This window comes from Dipodomys merriami, unplaced genomic scaffold (genome assembly GCF_024711535.1).
Source record: "Dipodomys merriami isolate MVZ:Mamm:240054 unplaced genomic scaffold, mDipMer1.0.p SCAF_230, whole genome shotgun sequence".
NCBI lineage: Eukaryota > Metazoa > Chordata > Mammalia > Rodentia > Heteromyidae > Dipodomys > Dipodomys merriami.
Window position 1 is genome coordinate 750,783 of NW_027203716.1, and position 18,853 is coordinate 769,635.

An 18,853-nucleotide genomic window follows, 5' to 3' on the forward strand; every position below is an offset into this window, starting at 1 on the left:
CCTCCTTTGTTTACCCTACACCTCCCTTCCCAGCCTCCACCCTCCCGCCCACCCAATCATACCCCCCTCCCCCCCCACACCGACATTGTAAAGCTTGCTTCGACATGACATTTTGTAATTCTCCTTGTTGCAACAGGTCCACCTGAATCCTTAAACGACTTGTATGTCCCCATCTCCTCCACATGTTATACTGACATCAAATAAAGTGAAACGGGGGTTACACTGTCGGGGAGGGACATACAAAGCAACAAAGAAATAATCTTATAAATGCTTTAGAAACACATGCATGAAAGAAACGAAAACATTAAAATACATATTTAAGGGTTCGTTTTCCTAACATCACATTATCTGACCTTTTCCGTTTGACTCATACCTATACTAGATAATGCAAATAAGGGAAACCATGGGACCTATGCTTCTTTGGGCCTGGCTTACTTCACTTAATATAATTTTTCCAAACCTTTCCATTTCCTAACAAATGGGGAAATGTCATTCTTTCTGATGGAGGTGTAGAATTCCATTGTGTATATATACCACATTTTCTTGATCCATTCATCTACTGAGGGGCTTCTGGGTTGGTTCCATATCTTTGCTATGGTAAATAATGCTGCAATAAACATAGTTGTGCTGGTAGCTTTAGTGTGGTCTTGTTTGTATACATTTGGGTAAATGCCCAAAAGTGGGATTGCTGGATCATAGGGGAGATCTATGTGAAGTCTTTTGAGGAACCTCCATACTGCTTTCCAAAGTGGTTGAACAAGTTTACATTCCCACCAACAATTCTGTCCACATCCCCTCCAGCATCTGTTGTTGTTAGAGTTCTTGATTTTTGCTGTTCTAACTGGAGTGAGGTGATATCTCAATGTTGTTTTGATTTGCATTTCTTTTATGGCTAGGGATGTTGAACATTTCTTCATGTGTCTATTGGCCATCCTTCTTTCTTCTTCAGAGAAGCTTCTCTTTAAGTCTTTCGCCCACTTATTTATTGGGCAGTTGTTTCTTTGAGGATTTGTTGTTGGGTGGTTTAATTTTTTGAGTTCCAAGTATATTTTAGATATGAGACCCTTGTCCGTTGTATGGCTAGTAAAGATCTTCTCCCAATCGGTGGGCTTTCTATTGATCGTGCTAGCTATGTCATTTGCCCTGCAGAAGCTCTGCAACCTTATGCAATCCCATTTGTCCAACCTTTCTTTGATTTGTTGTGTTTCCGGGTCTCTATTCAGAAAATTTCGGCCTGAGCCAAGGAGACCTAGGGTTTCTCCTATTCCATCCTGTAATGTTTTCAGTCTGCTTTGAGTTCAAGGTCTTTGAACCATTTGATGTTGATTCTGGTGCAGGGTGATATATAAGGATCTAGCTTTAGTTTTCTACATGTAGTTAACCAATTTTGCCAGCACCATTTACTGAAGAGGCTGTCTTTCTTGCATTCTATTGCTTTAGCTTCCTTATCGAAGATTAGATGGCTATAGGTCTGTAGGTTCATTTCTGGGTTTTCAATTCTATTCCATTGGTCCTGAGGTCTGTTCTTATGCCAATACCAAGCTGTTTTGATTACTATGGCTTTATAGTAGAGTTTGAAATTTGGTATTGATATTCCTCCAGCAGTGTTCGTTCCGTTGAGAAGTTTTTTTGCTATTCGGGGTCTTTTATTGTTCCATATGAATTTTTGGATTGCCTCTTCTATTTCCTTGAAGAATGAGGGTGGAATTTTGATAGGTTTTGCGTTGAATTTGTAGATAGCCTTGGGAAGTATTGCCATTTTCACGATGTTAATCTTTCCAATCCAGGATCATGGGAGGCTTTGCCATTTTTTATGTTCTGTGTTTATTTCCTTTTTCAAGATTTTAAAGTTTTCATCATTTACGTCCTTCACTTCTTTAGTTAAGTTAATTCCTAGGTATTTTATTTTTTGTGGGGCTATTACAAATGGAGTTGCTTTCCTAATTTCAGCCACACTTTTCTCTTTGTTGGCATACAGAACTGTTCATGCTATTCAACAAAAATGAACACACAAATTACCAGCTCCTCTGGGACACAGCAAAGGCAGTACTCAGAGGCAAGTTTATAGCTCTGAGATCCTACATCAACAAATTGGAGAGATCTGAAACTAGCAATTTAATGACACATCTATACCTCCTTGAAAAAGAGCAGCAAGATAAACCCCAATCCAATAGACGGAAAGAAATAATTAAAATTAAATCAGAATTAAATGAATTAGGAACCAAAAAAACTATAGAAAGAATCAACAAAACATAGAGTTGGTTCTTCGAAAAGCTTAACAAAATTGACAGACCCTTAGCAAATCTTATCAGAAAAAGAAGAGAACACACCCAAATTAATAAACTCAGAGATGAGAATGGAAACATCACCACGGAAACAACCAAGATTCAGAACCTTATAAGGGAATACTTCTCAAAACTTTATGCTAATAAGTTCGACAACTTGACAGAAATGGACCTCTTCCTAGCAAATATTGACATGCCAAAACTAAACCAAGATGAGTTAAACTATCTTAACAGGCCCATATCAAGCATTTAAATAGAAACAGCAATAAGAGACCTCCTTGCTAAGAAAAGTCCAGGACCAGATGGTTTTACAGAGGAATTTTACAAGGCCTTCAAAGCAGAGCTCACACCAATTCTCCTCCAACTCTTCAATGAAATTGAAAGAGAAAGCTCACTACCGAACACATTCTATGAAGCCATCATAACCCTCATCCCAAAACCAGGCAGGGACTCATCAAAGAAAGAGAACTATAGACCCATTTCTTTCATGAACATTGATGCAAAACTTCTCAACAAAATTTTGGCCAATCGACTTCAACAATTCATCCAAAAAATCATACACCATGATCAAACAGGATTCATTTCAGGGATGCAAACTTGTTCAATATACGCAAATGAATTAATATTTTTCATCACATTAACAGGAGCAAGAACAAGAACCACATGGTTATCTCAATAGACGCAGAAAAAGCATTCGACAAGATCCAACACCCCTTTATGATGAAGGTTTTGGAAAAATTAGGAATCCATGGAACATTCCTCAATACAAGAAAGGCTGTATATGACAAACCTACAGCCAGCATTATACTCAATGGTGAAAAACTAAAGCCATTTCCTCTTAGCTCATGAACAAGACAAGGATGCCCACTCTCTCCACTTCTCTTCAATCTTGTATTAGAATGCCTAGCTACAGCAATAAGACAAGATGCAGACATAAAGGCGATCCAAATAGGGAAAGAAGAAATAAAACTCTCCCTCTTTGCAGATGACATGATCTTGTATTTTTTTTTTTTTTGGCTAGTCCTGGAGTTTGGCCTTGGCAATATCCTTGATCTTCTTTTCCTCACACTAGCACTCTATGACTTGTGTCATAGTGCCAATTCCAGCTTTTTTTAATGAAGTATTGAGGAATCAAACCCAAGGCTTCACACATGCAAGGCAAGCAGTCTACCACTAAGCCACATTCCATGGACAATACAATACATCTTTATGATCATTACTCCTCATCCTTCACAATCCTATCTCATCCCTTAATTTACCTAATTTTGTAGAATATTCACTAACTTGCAATGTCATGTATAGTCACTCTGGTTATAACATAGACCATATTTTCTTGATAGTCTTTTTCATCAACATATTAAGTTATGCATTACAGAATTCTGATTTTAAATTCTAAATTATCACTCAGATTCACCCATTACTAGTCTGAAAATGTTCCCAAGTTAATGCAAATGCGATCTGTATTTCGTCAGTAATGTATAATGATTCTCAGAATGTAAAGAGTTGGAGTAAGAACATCACTTTCAGTTCTAGAACATTTTATTACTACCCTCTCAAAATACTCCAATATTTATTAGTAGTCACTCTGTCATCATTTCAACCTACTTCCCCTTGAGCAGCTATTATTTCATATTCTACCTACACAGATGTGCCCATTTTAAAATCTCTTATAATTAGAAAATATAGTCTACTTTATCTATTCTCCCATGTAATGTCACTCCTTCCAAAGTAAATCCATGTAAATTTTTCTCATGGATAGAGCATATTGTTTTGAATCCATGTGTGTAATTGAATAATATACTCAATGAACATTTCAATATTTTATTATATGTTATTGCAAAAGGTTTTGCTATGTATATTCTTGTACATGTGTCTCTTTGGACATATATTGAAATATGTTTTGTATGTAAATTTATGGTTCAAAATGCTGGATCATAGAGGCAACTCTATATGTAATATCTTAAAATTTTCCAGTATTTTTGTATGTGTGTGTGGGGAGTCAGGTAGTGGGGCCTGAACTCTGGGCCTGGGCGCTGGCCCTCTGCTCTTCAGCTCAAGGCTACCACAGCGACACTTCTGGCTTTTTTTATTTTTTTGCTTATGTGGTGAGGAGGAATCAAACCCAGGGCCTCATGCGTGCAAGGCAAGCACTCTACCACTGAGCCACTTTCCTAGCCCTGCCAGTATTTTTAACAAACTGACCATATCATTTTAAGTGCCAAGCACCAATGTATAAGGATTCCAATTTCTACATAATGGTTGTGCAGGGCTATCTGATTGTTTCTATTTCCACTAATCACTACATGTAAGCAATGTCTAGGTATATTATGATATTTCCATATGTTCCTTCCTTGGTTGTTGTTATATTACTATAGAGATATGTATTTGGATTTTTTGATAATGTATTCAGGATGTTTAAAGATTTTCATTATCATTAATATGCTCTTTATATATTTCTGATTCAAGTCTATTTAAATAAATGCACATGTATACACACTATGTGTACAAATGCATGTATTCATACTTTTATGTGTATATATACTAATAATTATATATGTGTGCATATATAAGAATATACAGATATGTACATACATGTATATATACATATATGAATATTATTATTTTCATTTTTCTGTAAGTTATCATTTCACTTTATTGGCCAAACATTCCTTTATTGATTTTACTTTATTTTATTTTATGGTCAAGATGTTGTACAGAGGAGCCAGGTGCTGGTGGCTCATCCCTCTAATCCTAGCTACTCAGGAGGCTGAGATCTGAAGGTGGTTTGAAGCCAGCCTGTGAAGGAAAAGTCCATGAGACTCTTATTTCCAATAAACCACCAGAAAATTAGAAGTGACCCTATGGCTCAAGTGGTAGAGCTCTAGACTTGAGCTGAATAGCTGAGGGACAGCACCCAGGCCCAGAGTTCAAGGCCAACGACCACCACCACCACCAAAAACAACAACAATAAAAAGAATACTGACTCAAAAAGCAATAGTATTAAGCAGTCTTACAAATAGACTCAAGTCTAACTTTTTAGTATTATCTTAGATACCAGCAGCCTTCTAGTATAATGAGCCATGAGCCCTCAGAATGTTGACAGAATTTCTTAGTTTATGTACACATTCACTAGAAGTATGTATTTTCTCATCTTTCTTTCATTGCACCAGAGAATGTGTATTTATCCTTTATGTCATACTTGAATACCAAAGCTTTTGGATGATATTTATTCATTGGTGTATATTAATTGTATGAAGAAATCTTATTGAAATATTTTACACTCTCACATATTGATGAAGGTCCTGATTAACCCATTTCTGGCTTTCTCCATTCCCATTGCCCTTTATTTTTCAACAGTTTTCTGTGAATTTCTTTGTGCTATCTTCACTTATCGTCAACATGTATGAGAGTGCTGTTCACCCACCAACATTGAAAATTATAAAATGCTGAGTATAAAAGCAAAAATCTAAATAAATGGAGACATAACTTTTGTGGATTGGAGGATACAATGGAGCAAAGATATAAATTGTCCCCTGCCTCCTTTCTTTTTGGTCATTCATGGTGCTTGAAATCTGGTCCTGGGCTTTGTCCCTCGGCTCTTCAGTTCAAAGTGAATGCTCTACTCATTGAGCAACTGTGCGACTTCTGGTTTTCTGGTGGTTAATTGGACCATAGAATCCTGTGGACATTCCCATTCCAGCTGGCTTTGAACTACAATCCTCAGATCTCAGCCTCCTATGCAGCTAGGATTACAAGCATGGGCGAACAGTGCTCAGGTTCACAGTTTTATTTATGTTTATGACAATTTCGGAAAACACCTAACTAGCACTCCTTGAGTCACTGACAAAGAAAAATAATCTGGAATATATTCTCTGTCCAATATTAAAGCTGTTAGTGTGAAATTGTTATATTTGTAGAGGAAAGATTATACAGCTCAATGGGTCTGTAGGGCACCAGATTAAATTCTCATAAATATTATCAAGGAAAATTTAATAAGACATAAAACCAAACATTTCTGGAATGACATTCTCTTTAATAAGTAGTGATAGGTTAGACAGTATTTGGGAGAATTAAAAAGTGAATATTGACTTAAACATAACAATTTATTCAAATGTTAACTTCAAGCAGGATTAAAACATGGCATATAAAACAAAAAGAGTGATGTAAATGTAAAGCAAAGGAAGATGTTTTGACAATTTTGGAGATGAAGCATTCTTAAACTTGGATTTAAAATTATAGGAAAGGAAAACAATATAGTTGAACTCAATAAAAGTGTAAAACAGTTTAGTCTGTGAAAGGTCACATACATGTAGTGAATAGAGGAGCAGGTGGCTCATATATCTCATCCTAGCTACTTGGGAGGCTTTGAATTGAGTATTGCTGTTTGAAGGCAGCCCACAAAATAAAGTCCCTGAGAATCTTATCTATGATTAATCAGCAAAAAAGCCAGAATTGAGGCATGAATGAAATGGTAAATTGTTAACAAATTGCAACAAATCTCAGTGACCCTGAGTTCAAGTCTCACAACCATACATAGATGTACAAAAGTAATAGTAGTAATAGTTATATGATAATGATGATGATGATGATGATGATGATGATGATGATGATGATGATGAAGATGATGATGAAGGGTACCCATAGTCAAGGATAAAGTATTTGCAAATCTTATACCTGAAGAATGCCTCAAATCTAGCCTCTCAAAACCCAATATTAAAAAGAGCATCAATTAGAAACAAGCAAAATACATCTTGTGAAAAATAAGCACAAAAAAACATCATTAGTCATCAAATAAATGAACATTAAAACAAAAATGACATCATAAAACATGAATGAGAATTACTTCACATAATACCATGTTTACCATACTAAATGCTATCAAGAAACAGAGAAACAGGATGCTGGCAGGAATGTCAAATGGGAAAGCCACTTCTGAAAACATTTTGACGGGTTCCTAGAATGAAATATGCAACCACCCACAGTATAGCACAGGAATTAAGCTCTTCAGGCTTTGTCTCCTAGAAATAACATATAACATTCATCCAAAGGCCAAAAACACAGAGGATTATAGCAGCAGTATTTCCTCTAGTCAAAGAAATAGAAATCAATTTGGGCTTTCTTCAGATTAATGGGAAATTAATTGTGCTACATGCTCCAATAACAGAACCAAGAGGCAATTAGGCTGAATACCATACAATATTAAGGCATACAATAACTGAGAATAATCTACCATAGATTTGAGGGCAATCTTAAAAAGCTTATTTATTGCGTGATGTAGAAGTAGGAGAAAAAAATGTGTTAGTTGCCAGGATGAAACAGGTTTGGTATGGGACAAACAGAAGTAGAGGGTTTAATTATAAAAGGGAAGCATGACACAGACTTATTTTGGTAAAGAAAAGTATCTGTAAATATTGTATATTCACATAGAGTTGATAAAATTATATTGGACTTAATATGTGCACAAAAATTAAAGTAACTGAAGTCTGCATAAGATACTTGTGAAATATCAATGTCTTATTTATGATGTATACTAGAAATATTTAAATGAATTGGAAAAAGTATTCAAGGTGTTTATCTGTGTTCTTACAACATCATAACGATCCATATTAACCTCAATAGGATTTAATAATATCTAGAAAACAGAAGTCAATATTAAATGTTTACATTGAAAACTAGTCTGGGTCCAAGCTTGAGATGAAATATACATTGCAAATTAAAAGGCAGAGATTTAGAAGACTGATATCAGGCCAGTTTTGGCAAAAAAAAATCGTGAGAGACTACAAAAACAAAGAAAGCTAGATATAGCGTAATTTCCCTGTTATCTCTCGTTTGTGGAAGTGGAATTACATAACGATACCTTCCTTGGACCAGGTAGTATAATTTTTCTCAATAAAAAAATAAAACCAAACAACAAGAAAGGAATACACAGTGAGAAGTTTGGGCTAATTTTGTCACTATGTTTTGGGAAGTTTCCTATTGAATTGCAACTCATATATAATCCTCACTTGTGTATTAGACACGCTCTTCATTAAAGAACATTCCTAGATGCAAAATAGCTCATGATTCCCAACCAAAAATTTGAAAAAGTAAGTGTAATTCTGTTGGATTACAAAGAAATGTTGAAGGATTACAAAGACTTAAGCCTGGAAAAATAGCAAAGTTTATCTAATGTAGGACTTTGTCGACTTGGCTAAATTGGAAATTAGATTTAAAATATTTTTGTTTGTAATTTCATATTCTATAGGATACTACAAAATTCTTTTCAAGTAGAAGATTTAATTTACAAATTCACAAATGATTCTGGCATTCTATTTTCCTAGAATATTCTTTCAATTGAGGTATAATTAGAAATTAATTAATAGATAATTCCAACAGATCATGTATAACATGATAATGTGAATAATCTGGACAGAGTTGCCATCAAATGGATGCTATTAATTGATAAAGTTAGAAAAAGAGCAATTTTTGAGACTTTGATGTAACATCGTATAAGAGACTATTTGTGTGACATCTTTTTTCTTCTACATATACATAACACAGGAAGAAATGTCCTTAATTACATACCTCTATATACAATGAGAAAAATGTTAGATTTGAGGTTTGTTTTTATTGTTTTGTTTGTCCTAGGGCTTGACCTCTGGTCCTGGACACTGTCCCAGATCCTGTTTGTGCTCAAGGCTACTGTTCTAACACTTGAACCTTAGTGTCACTTTTGTCTGGCTTTTCTTAGCAATTTATTGGAGATAAGAATATAAGGAACCTTCCTGCCTGGGTGGCCTTTGAACCATAATCTTCAGATCTTAATATTCTGATATTCAAATCTCCTGAATATTTAAGATAAATAAAAATAATATAAAATAAAATAAATATAAAATAAAAATAAATAATATTTGCAAGTGTTCCAATCTCAAGAATACAACTGGGGGAAAATGATGCAGCAAAGTTTATTGTACTGTTCTTTGAACAATTGGGAGGGCATCACAGCAGAAGTGTAGTATTTTTTCACAATAGTGATAAGCTAATCTTGATGTGAATTTAAGGAATTTTAAGGTGCACCTTACAAGTTGGAAACTGTTGGGCTAGGATGACTTTACGAAATAAAAACATGGGATTGATTGTCATAGAAATAATAGCTTACTCTGATGAACAAATGTTTACTCTTCAGGAATTAATTATTATAGTTAGGTCATAGTCTTATCTTCTATCAGAATGTGGCTATTTTTTCTGTTGACTTTTAAATATGTAACATCTATTGGAAATTGCATGTATTGCAGTACTAATATTCAAACAGATACTTTTAAAAATATCTCTGGTATGGCATGATCAGAATTTGACAATGAGTAGTTAGTAGTCATAGGAATTTTGGAGAACACATATATTCTGTTCTCTTAATTATTCAATTTTAAAAGTTAGGAGTTTCCATAGAATTGAACTGTTTTCTGTTTTAGTATGAGGCAATACTAAAATAATGTTTTTTTCTAAATAATGGTGAGTATATTGTGAAAATATTGTATAGTTTGATAACATTCAAGTTAATAACCCTCTAATAAAGGGGTAATAGATTAGTATTTACTATACCAATACATTGAAATTATATTTTATGTAGCTAATTTTTTAAATTAAGTTTTATTGTCAAGTTGATATATAGTAGGGGTTGCAGTAATTGTAAGTTAGTGAATACATAACATGTCGAACTTTTTACCCCTCCCACACTTTTCTCACAGTTTTCATTCACCCCAGTAACCCTCACAAGTTGTAATGTAAATTTCCACCATGTTGTCTTGTGAGTATTGCTATTACATTGGTTTGCCCTTTGTCCTTTGAGTCGCCATTTTCTTAGTCTTCTTCCCTTGCCACATTAAGATAAATGTGAAATCAACTACAGCAGGGGACAAGCCATAGGGGAAGACAGAAAAAAGAAATCACATAGTACACCTAAAAGAACTACCTCTGTTTCCATATGTAGGAGTTCATTTTGCTCATCATCAGCTTTTTTTTTAAATTGTTTTTGGGGGGTCAGGTCGTGGGGCTTGAACTCTGGGCCTGGGTGCTGTCCCTCAGCTCTTCAGCTCAAGGTTAGCACTCTCCCATGAGCCACAGCGCCACTTCCGACTTTTTTCTTTTTGCTTATGTGGTGCTGAGGAATCGAACCCAGGGCCTCAGGCATGCAAGGCAAGTGCTCTACTACTGAGCCACCTTCCCAGTCCCTCATCATCATCTTATACATAGCTATTGAGCCATTCTGCTCATCTGCTAGGACTATCCTAGATATTTCCTAATTATTACAAATTAGCGAATCCATGGAATCTCTTTCTTTGTGTCTTGTTTATATTATTTAGTAGGATTTTACCAAGTCTTTCCATTTCCTTATAAATTGGAAACATAGAAATCCACAGTGTATATACATATATATATATATATGTATATATATATATATATATATATGTACACACACACACACACACACACACACACACACACATATATATATATACCACATTTTGTCAATTCGTTCAACTACTGAGTGGCATATTGTTTTAAAAAAAGATTGCATGTAAGTATCACTTAGGGTCATACAAAAATGACAGATGTCACTTCCCAGACATTCTAAAACATTTTATTGCTTGTACCACAGATTCATTTCTAGCTTTTGTTGGTTACTTTCTCTTTTTTTTTTTTTTTTTTTGTCAGTCATAGGGCCTGAACTCTGGGCCTGGGCACTGTCCCTCAGCAATTCTGCTCAAGGCCAGCACTGTACCGCTAGAGCCACATAGCTACTTAAGGCTTTTTCTGCTTATGTGATGCTGAGGAATCTAACCCGGGATATCAAGAATGCCAGGCAAGCACTCTACCACTGAGCCCCCTTCCCAGCCCAACTGATGGTTACTTTCAAATCAGAATCTAATGGACTTTTTATTTTTGCTTGGTCTGGTTTCAAACCACAATCCTGAGATTTTATCTTTGTGATTAGCTAGGATTAAAGACTTGAGACAACATTGTGGCTTCTACTTTTTCCTCTATAGTTATCTAATGCACATAATTAGTAATTTAAAACTGAGAGTATAGAAGCAAGATGGACATGATGATATTGTGCTGTCAGAAATTTAAGCTAGTAAATTTCTTCTTAAGAGCATAAATAATACCATTTTATAATATCAAGGAACTCACTATTGAACATATGAGCTTAAAGATCTTTCTAATAGGTCCATTCTTTATTGTTACCCAATACTAGAAAAAATGTATAATTAAGTAATAAAGTAGAAGTCCTTTGTAGGACTCCTTAACTTCCTTGTTTTTTAAAGAAACTTTTCATCTAAAAAAGTAGGCCTTTCTATTGTCTCCATGTGATTTTGATGATTGAATGTGCATAATTAGAAGTCCTTTAGTAGTCCTTTGCTATCAATTTAATCTCACTTTTTGTTCTTGGAGAATATAATGATTAAAGCAATAGTTTAGAATCAGCAAGCAATAGTTCAGAATCACACTTCCAGTGCAAGTGGATCACCAGTAAGTAATCCTCAATACCATTTTCCACAAAGTTTTGTCACAGATACAATCGGCCTGCCTTCTCTAACTGCTTTCCTAACAAGGACCTATTCCTTCACTGTACAGGAAAAGTGTGATTCAACTGATTTCAGTCATATCTGTTATTAGAATTATCAAGGATTTAGATTCTTGTTTGTAAATTGGTCAAAGCTATGTCTCTTTATCTAGGCTACTAAAAATGCATTTATTAATTTCAAGTAAATACAGAAATTCTATTTACATCTCCTTTAAAAAATAAAATTGTTTGCCGTATAAATTTATCAGAGGCATGGATTTGTGGCTTGCTAGGTCATTGCACATCTGTCTCTCTCTTCCTCTCTCCCTTTCATGGTTCTCACAGATAATATGATTGATCCATTACTTTCCTAATTTATTTTGCTTTTCTATTTTTGGTTGCATCATTTAACTTTCTGCTCTGCCATTTCCCAAATTATTTACATAAAACACATTATTTCTTATTTTCTCATTCCTAGAATCAACTGCACACTAAGGCACTATTGGTCCTCATTTTCTCTCTGTACCTTTGAATATAGAGGAAAATCTTTCCTCTGCTTCCTATTAATTCCCTACTCTCGAGTTAGAATAATTTAGAATAGTAAAACTAGAAAATGTGAAAATAATTCATGGTGAAAAACAGATGCAGAAAATTCACCGGATTTTTCTGATGAGTCCAACCATCCATCGGGAACTATTTGGGAAATATATGTACACCTCATGCCCACTGGTACTCAAAGTCTCTGGTTAGGCAATTCTAATGAAGACAAAGAACAAGATGAAAAAGTGAGGAATGGTATCATTTGCAAGAAAAAGAAAAGATGGAGAAGGATCCCAGCAAATTTCATTTTTGAGCTGCCGAAAATTATAAGGTAACTACAATGGGGAGACTACTTCCCAAAAAGGCTACTTATGTGGATACTCGGGATGACGATGAGTATACCCCTCTTCATCAAGAAGGCTACAGTGGACACTTAGACAATATCCATGAGTTGGTGGCTCACGGCAGATATTCATGCAATAACTGTGAATGGATGGACACCCCTGCTCAATGCTTACACATGGAATAATACCAGAGTGGCTTCTTTATTACTTCATCATGATGCAGATACCAATGCCCAAACTAAATTCCTCTTGACCACCTTTAATCTTGCTGCTGGGAATAGAAATAGCAAAGATACGCTGGATCTCCTTCTGTTGAAGCATTATATCAAACCAGGTATGAAGAACAAGTTGGAAGAAACTGCATTTGATATTGCCAAAAGGATAAGTATGTATCACTACCTCTTTGAAATTGTGGAAAGCTTTAAAAATTGTTCTCCTAAGTCATAATGGTTTGATTAGGTTTCTTAAATTTCAAAAACGCCAGTCCAGCCATTGTGTCCTTACAAAATATTTCTACAATACAAAATAACAGCAATATCTTACTTTAAAAATGCATGGATTCCATTGTATTCTTCCAAGTGAATTGCCTGACTTTGATGTCAAAATGTATTCGAGTTGTTTGTATACGTCTATAATGATTTCTCCAGAGTTTGTGATTTTGGGGGGGGGTTTCCGGTCATGGGGCTTGAACTCTGGGCCTTGGCGCTGTCCCTCAGCTCTTCAGCTCAAGGCTAGCGCTCTACCACTTAAGCCACAGCTCCACATCAGGCTTTTTTTCTTTTTTCCTTATGTGGTGCTGAGGAATCGATCCCAGGGCCCCATGTATGCAAGGCAAGTGCTCTACCACTGAACCACCTTCCCTGCCCCATGAGTTTGTAATTATTTTAAATCAGAAATAATTTTAACTTACCTGTTGAAATTAGTAGTACAGAAATTAAAGATATGTCTGGTGCTTGTCTGAGAAAAGTACATTTTAAAATATTCTGTATTCTGATTGTATAATGTCCATAATCTATTTCATTCTCTCCTAGGTATAATACGTTGAATTCTACATTGTTTTATAATATATGGGTTCATTAATAAATGTGTCCTTTCAGATTACATTCCATAAAGAAACAGTTTAAGATTCCTTTTTTCCTAGCTCCTTATAGTATTTTATTTCTTTGGGATAAAATGAAGATGTTATCTAATTTCAAATGTTTTGTAAAGGTTATGCTATGTAAAAGCCTTTCTAAGGTGAAGATTTAATACACTATATCAAATTAACTTTAATTCTATGATTTACATGTATTGTCACACTTGTATTTTTGCAATCAACTTTTTAATAACTATTTTTCATTTCTTGCCTTCTGAAGAATGAAAAATATGGAATACTTTACAAATTTTCATATCATGCTTGTGCAAGTGCCATGTTAATATTTGTATTGTTGTAACTTTGATAGTCGTACTGCTGAAGCATGTAGTATCCTGTAAATTTAAGTAGTTAATGATGCAATCTTTATACAGGAATATATCCTTGGTTGCCTCTTTATAACAAGGAAATCTTATTGTTCCTAAAAATGCTATTGATCTTATTTCTCCTAAATTCTCTGTATAGTGGGAAATACTTATATTGTTCAGTCGATTGCTCACATTTGCAATTTTTTTGGTCAATGACTATTTTACATCTTTTTCATTTTAAATTTGATCATACTTTGAAGTCTTTATACCTAGGTCCAAAGGTGATGGCTGTGGGGCTGGGAAGGTGCTCAATGGTAGAGCACTTGCCTTGCATGCATGAGGCCCTTGGTTCAATTCCTCAGCACCACATAAGCAAAAAGAAAAAATGCCAGAAGTGGCACTGTGGCTCAAGTGGTAGAGCATTAGCCTTGAGCTGAAGAGCTGAGGGACAGCGCCCAGGCCCAGAGATCAAGCCCCACGACCTCAAAAAAAGGTGATGGCTTTTCAAGTACTTATTTATCTAATGAGTTACCTTTGTGGAACTAATATATTCAAAGTAAGCCTTGCTTAAGAGCTACTTCTAAATTTCTACAGCTTAAAATTCCCAAATGAGGTCTTACAGGCACAAATGTCTACCTGACACTTTACCCTTCTTCAATGTAGGAACAGACCAACCAGAATATGTTACCCTGACAGCATAGATTATCTTACTTGAACAAAACTAATATTAGTAACAAGGGATCATAGAGAGATGAACAGTTCAGATATAACTGTTCTGACTAGAAGGTATTTTATCAAAATGTAATTATTATACCTACCATTACAAAAGTAGCTAAAGCCAAGAAGATGAAAAAAATGTTCATATGCATGATTACCTAATGTCCTGGTCTGTCTACCATCCAACCAGGCAGGAACTCACACCACTGATATTCTATCACAAAATATTTCCATAGCTCCAGGAGCAGTCTGTCACTACCGCCTCGACCAGCAAGGGAGACGCGACACCGGACTCTTCTCTCTGCAGTTTATTCAGGACCTTCTAGTAATCTTCTGACCCCAACCCCGGGGAGCATTCCCCACAGCCTTAAGTACCCACTGGGTAGCCAACCCTGATACGCCATGTGGGAACCACCAATAGGTTCAGGTGCGCGGAAGCAAGCCAGATTCTTTGCCTTAGCCATATCAGGAGTTGTTTACCACGAGAGCACTCGTCATCGGGAAGGCAGAGGGCGGAAGCTGGCACCATCTTCCAGGTGCGGCCTCTCGCAGCTCTCTACAGTTCCCCCTTTTTTGTTTAAAGAACACAGATGAGAACAGAGGTCTGATCCCTGTTGTGCAATTGCAAGGACTGCATACAAGCCTTCTCCCAGAGGGAGCCTTCTCTAGGGATGACTCAGCCTGTCCATTGATTCGTTTTTCACAAGGATGGGAAAAGGCGAATCGAACCCGTGTGCAATCAAACATGCTCTCCTCGAGGGCAAAACTCATGCCTCTCGACTGCAGTACTTTGGCTTTGCAATCTGTGTTCATTGTTTTAGGGTGGCAAGCCACGCTTATGGGGACTGACCTGCTCCAATGACTGTAAAGGCTTGGATAATCATGGCTGCACTGTGACGCTGAGAACCTCTAATTTGGCAAATGCACCACAGACATACCAAGGAGGCTAACACCAGGAGGCCTATCAGGGCTCCCAAACCCGCCCCCTCCTTGAGATGAATCATAGCAGCGGAGATCCATGAAGATAACCCCTCCGCCAATCCGGCATCCACTCCGGTCGAGTTCACCATGACGATGGCAACCCTGAGCTGTTCCATCAGGCTGTCGAACTCCCCAGTTCAATTACCTAAAAGATAACTAAACAACTGTTTAGACAAATTTGCAGCATTTTTTGAATAGGTTTTTTCCTGGGCCTGAACTCTGGGCCTGGGCGCTGTCCCTCAGCTCTTCAGCTCAAGGCCAGCACTCTACCACTTGAGTCACAGCGTCACATCCGGCTTTTTTCATTGTGCTTATATGGTGCTGAGGAATCGAACCCAGGGCCTCATGCATGCAAGGCAAGCGCTCTACCACTGAGCTACCTTCCCAGCCCCATTCTTCTGGGTTAATTGCACCACAGCAGCAGCTAATCCAGCATTAGTTAGTGGTCCGCCCAGCTCTCTGCAAACTTTCATCCATGCTTCCAGTCCCCTGTTCTTATATGGGGTTATGGCGGCTCTGCATTCCTTAGTGCACTGCTCGTAAACAAGCTGTTTAATTAATGGCATGGCTGCATCTGGGTCACCAAAAATTCTGCCAGCGGCCTCGACCATACGGGCAACAAAGTCCAAAAACGGCTCCGTAGAGCCCTGCAGGATTTTGGTGAGATTGCCACTCACCTCGCCTTTATTTGGTAAGGCCTTCCTTGCCTTTATGCCAATTTTATTGATTTGTTCATAAACTTGAACCGGGTTGCCTATCTGCTGATTGGCGAATCTCCCCTGTCCAAGCAGCATATCTCTGTCCCAAGCTGGGTTCCCCCTAGCCTGATTGGCTGCAGCCTCTTCACTAGCAAATTCAATCAAAAAGGCCTTCCAATCTAAATACTGACCTGGGCTCAAACAAGCTCGTGCGAGCCCACTCCAATCACCGGGTGTCATGCAATGTCTGTTTAGGGCCTCCACCTGGGCTACAGTAAAGAAGGCCGTGATTCCGTATGTCCGCACAGACTCAGCTAAAGATTTTATCACCTTAAAATCTAAGGGTTCATGATACCGCTGTCCCTGTGGATCCTGAAATATTGGACAGGCTAGATGTAACTCGGTTCTGACCGCTTTCCACATGCCTGGGCTGAAAGAACAGCCGGGGCTGCCACTTCCAGGGTCCTCTGCATAGAGCTGAGGGGCCAAAGGTGTGGCGCGGCACATGGAGGGCGTGCATTCGTCTTTATCTGGGTCCTCTCTCTCCTTCCCTTTCCTCCTCTTTCTTATCTTTGTTTTTTCTATTTGTTCTATGAGTGATTGTAGTTCCTCTGAGTCTGTAGACTCAGAGGTCTCTAGTTCGGCAAAATCAGGGTATAACCCCCCCCTGCTCTCCTCCTTTTCACTGTCTGCCCTTTCCGATCTTTCTTCCTGCAGCATTTCTAGGGCGGCCTGACCATTCTCTACCGCCTCACTGCAACGCTGGTCCTCGAGACAGCCTCTTATCAGTTTCCATATTGGTCTCACTCCGCTCTTAAGCGTTCCTTGTTCAGAGGCAAAATCTAGGTCCCTCCCTAGTTTCTCCCAAGAGGCCACCGTGAGGCTTCCGGAGACAGCGAACCATGAGGCAACGGTGTCACATTCATTCAAAAATCTCTCTAAAGTACTCTTTTTTATTTTTAACTTTTTTGAGTGCTGTAGCTCATTGAGAGCCAAAAAAATTGGGTGCGAAGAAGAAGCGCCCATGTTTTAAACATTTAAAGCTGGTAAACAAACTTTTACTTTCACTTTTGGCTACTCTACTGACTAGCCCTGGGTTTTCGCTCTCTCTTTATCTACCGAGAAGAGCAAAAATCCCCCCGCTCTTGTGGCGGATTCCCCTTTTACCTGGGAATTTACTCCCCGCTCTTGTGGCGGATTCCCCTTTTACCTGGGAACTTACTCCCCGCTCTTGTGGCGGATTCCCCTTTTACCTGGGAACTTACACCCCGCTCTTGTGGCCCATTCCCCTTTTACCTGGGGACTTACCGGTGCACCACCCTGACCGCAGAGAGTTCTGAGTCCTCGTTGGGGTTATGGCTGAGTCCCCGTACAGGCCACCACGTGTCACTACCACCTCGACCAGCAAGGAAGACGTGACACCGGACTCTTCTCTCTGCAGTTTATTCAGGACCTTTTTGTAATCTTCTGACCCCAACCCCGGGGAGCATTCCCCACAGCCTTAAGTACCCGCTGGGTAGCCAACCCTGATACGCCACGTGGGAACCACCAATAGGTTCAGGTGCGCGGAAGCAAGCCAGATTCTTTGCCTTAGCCATATCAGGAGTTGTTTACCACGAGAGCACTCGCCATCGGGAAGGCAGAGGGCGGAAGCTGGCACCATCTTCCAGGTGCGGCCTCTCGCAGCTCTCTACAGCAGTCCATAGGTTTCTCCTCGATATTAGGCCTTAAATTGGTAATGTTTTAATCACAGTGTTTCACACAGTGAATCTTACTAGAATTAATTGATAATTTGACAAATTGATATTTATGCCAATAAATAGATTGGAATATAAATAATTCAGTTTAGAATATATATTAGAATATAAAAAGAATCAATGCAATGTCTTCGGTATAAACCTGTGATACCTACTAAGTGTTCTTGATCTTCTGAATTCACATGGTAAAAAAAAGATGTTGTTTTTCTGTAATCTATTAGGGATTTTAACTCTCTGGTCTCAAACTGTTTTTCAACATATTTCTGAAGCATTCCTACTGATTATACCCAATATGATGTCTAAAATGTATTATTCTTCTGCAGGACCCACGGGTCCTAGGATCCCAGCTCCCATCATCATATAACAAGGACAAGACTTCTCCTCTAGGCCCATGTAACATGCCAACAAAAAGTAATTGAAGACCCATCTCAATTTTTCATTTCCTATTTCAGGGACCCAATTGCTTAAGACAGTAAGCAATTGTGAAATGCAAGGCAACTTAAAATTAAAAATGAGATCACAGAGCTGGGAAGGTGGCTCAGTGGTAGAG

General features: G+C 37.7%; 1 pseudogene; it reads right to left on the minus strand.

Moving 5' to 3' along the window:
• Window positions 1-14,069: 14,069 nt before the first annotated feature.
• Window positions 14,070-14,169, minus strand: LOC138835223 (U6 spliceosomal RNA; annotated as a pseudogene).
• Window positions 14,170-18,853: the final 4,684 nt, after the last annotated feature.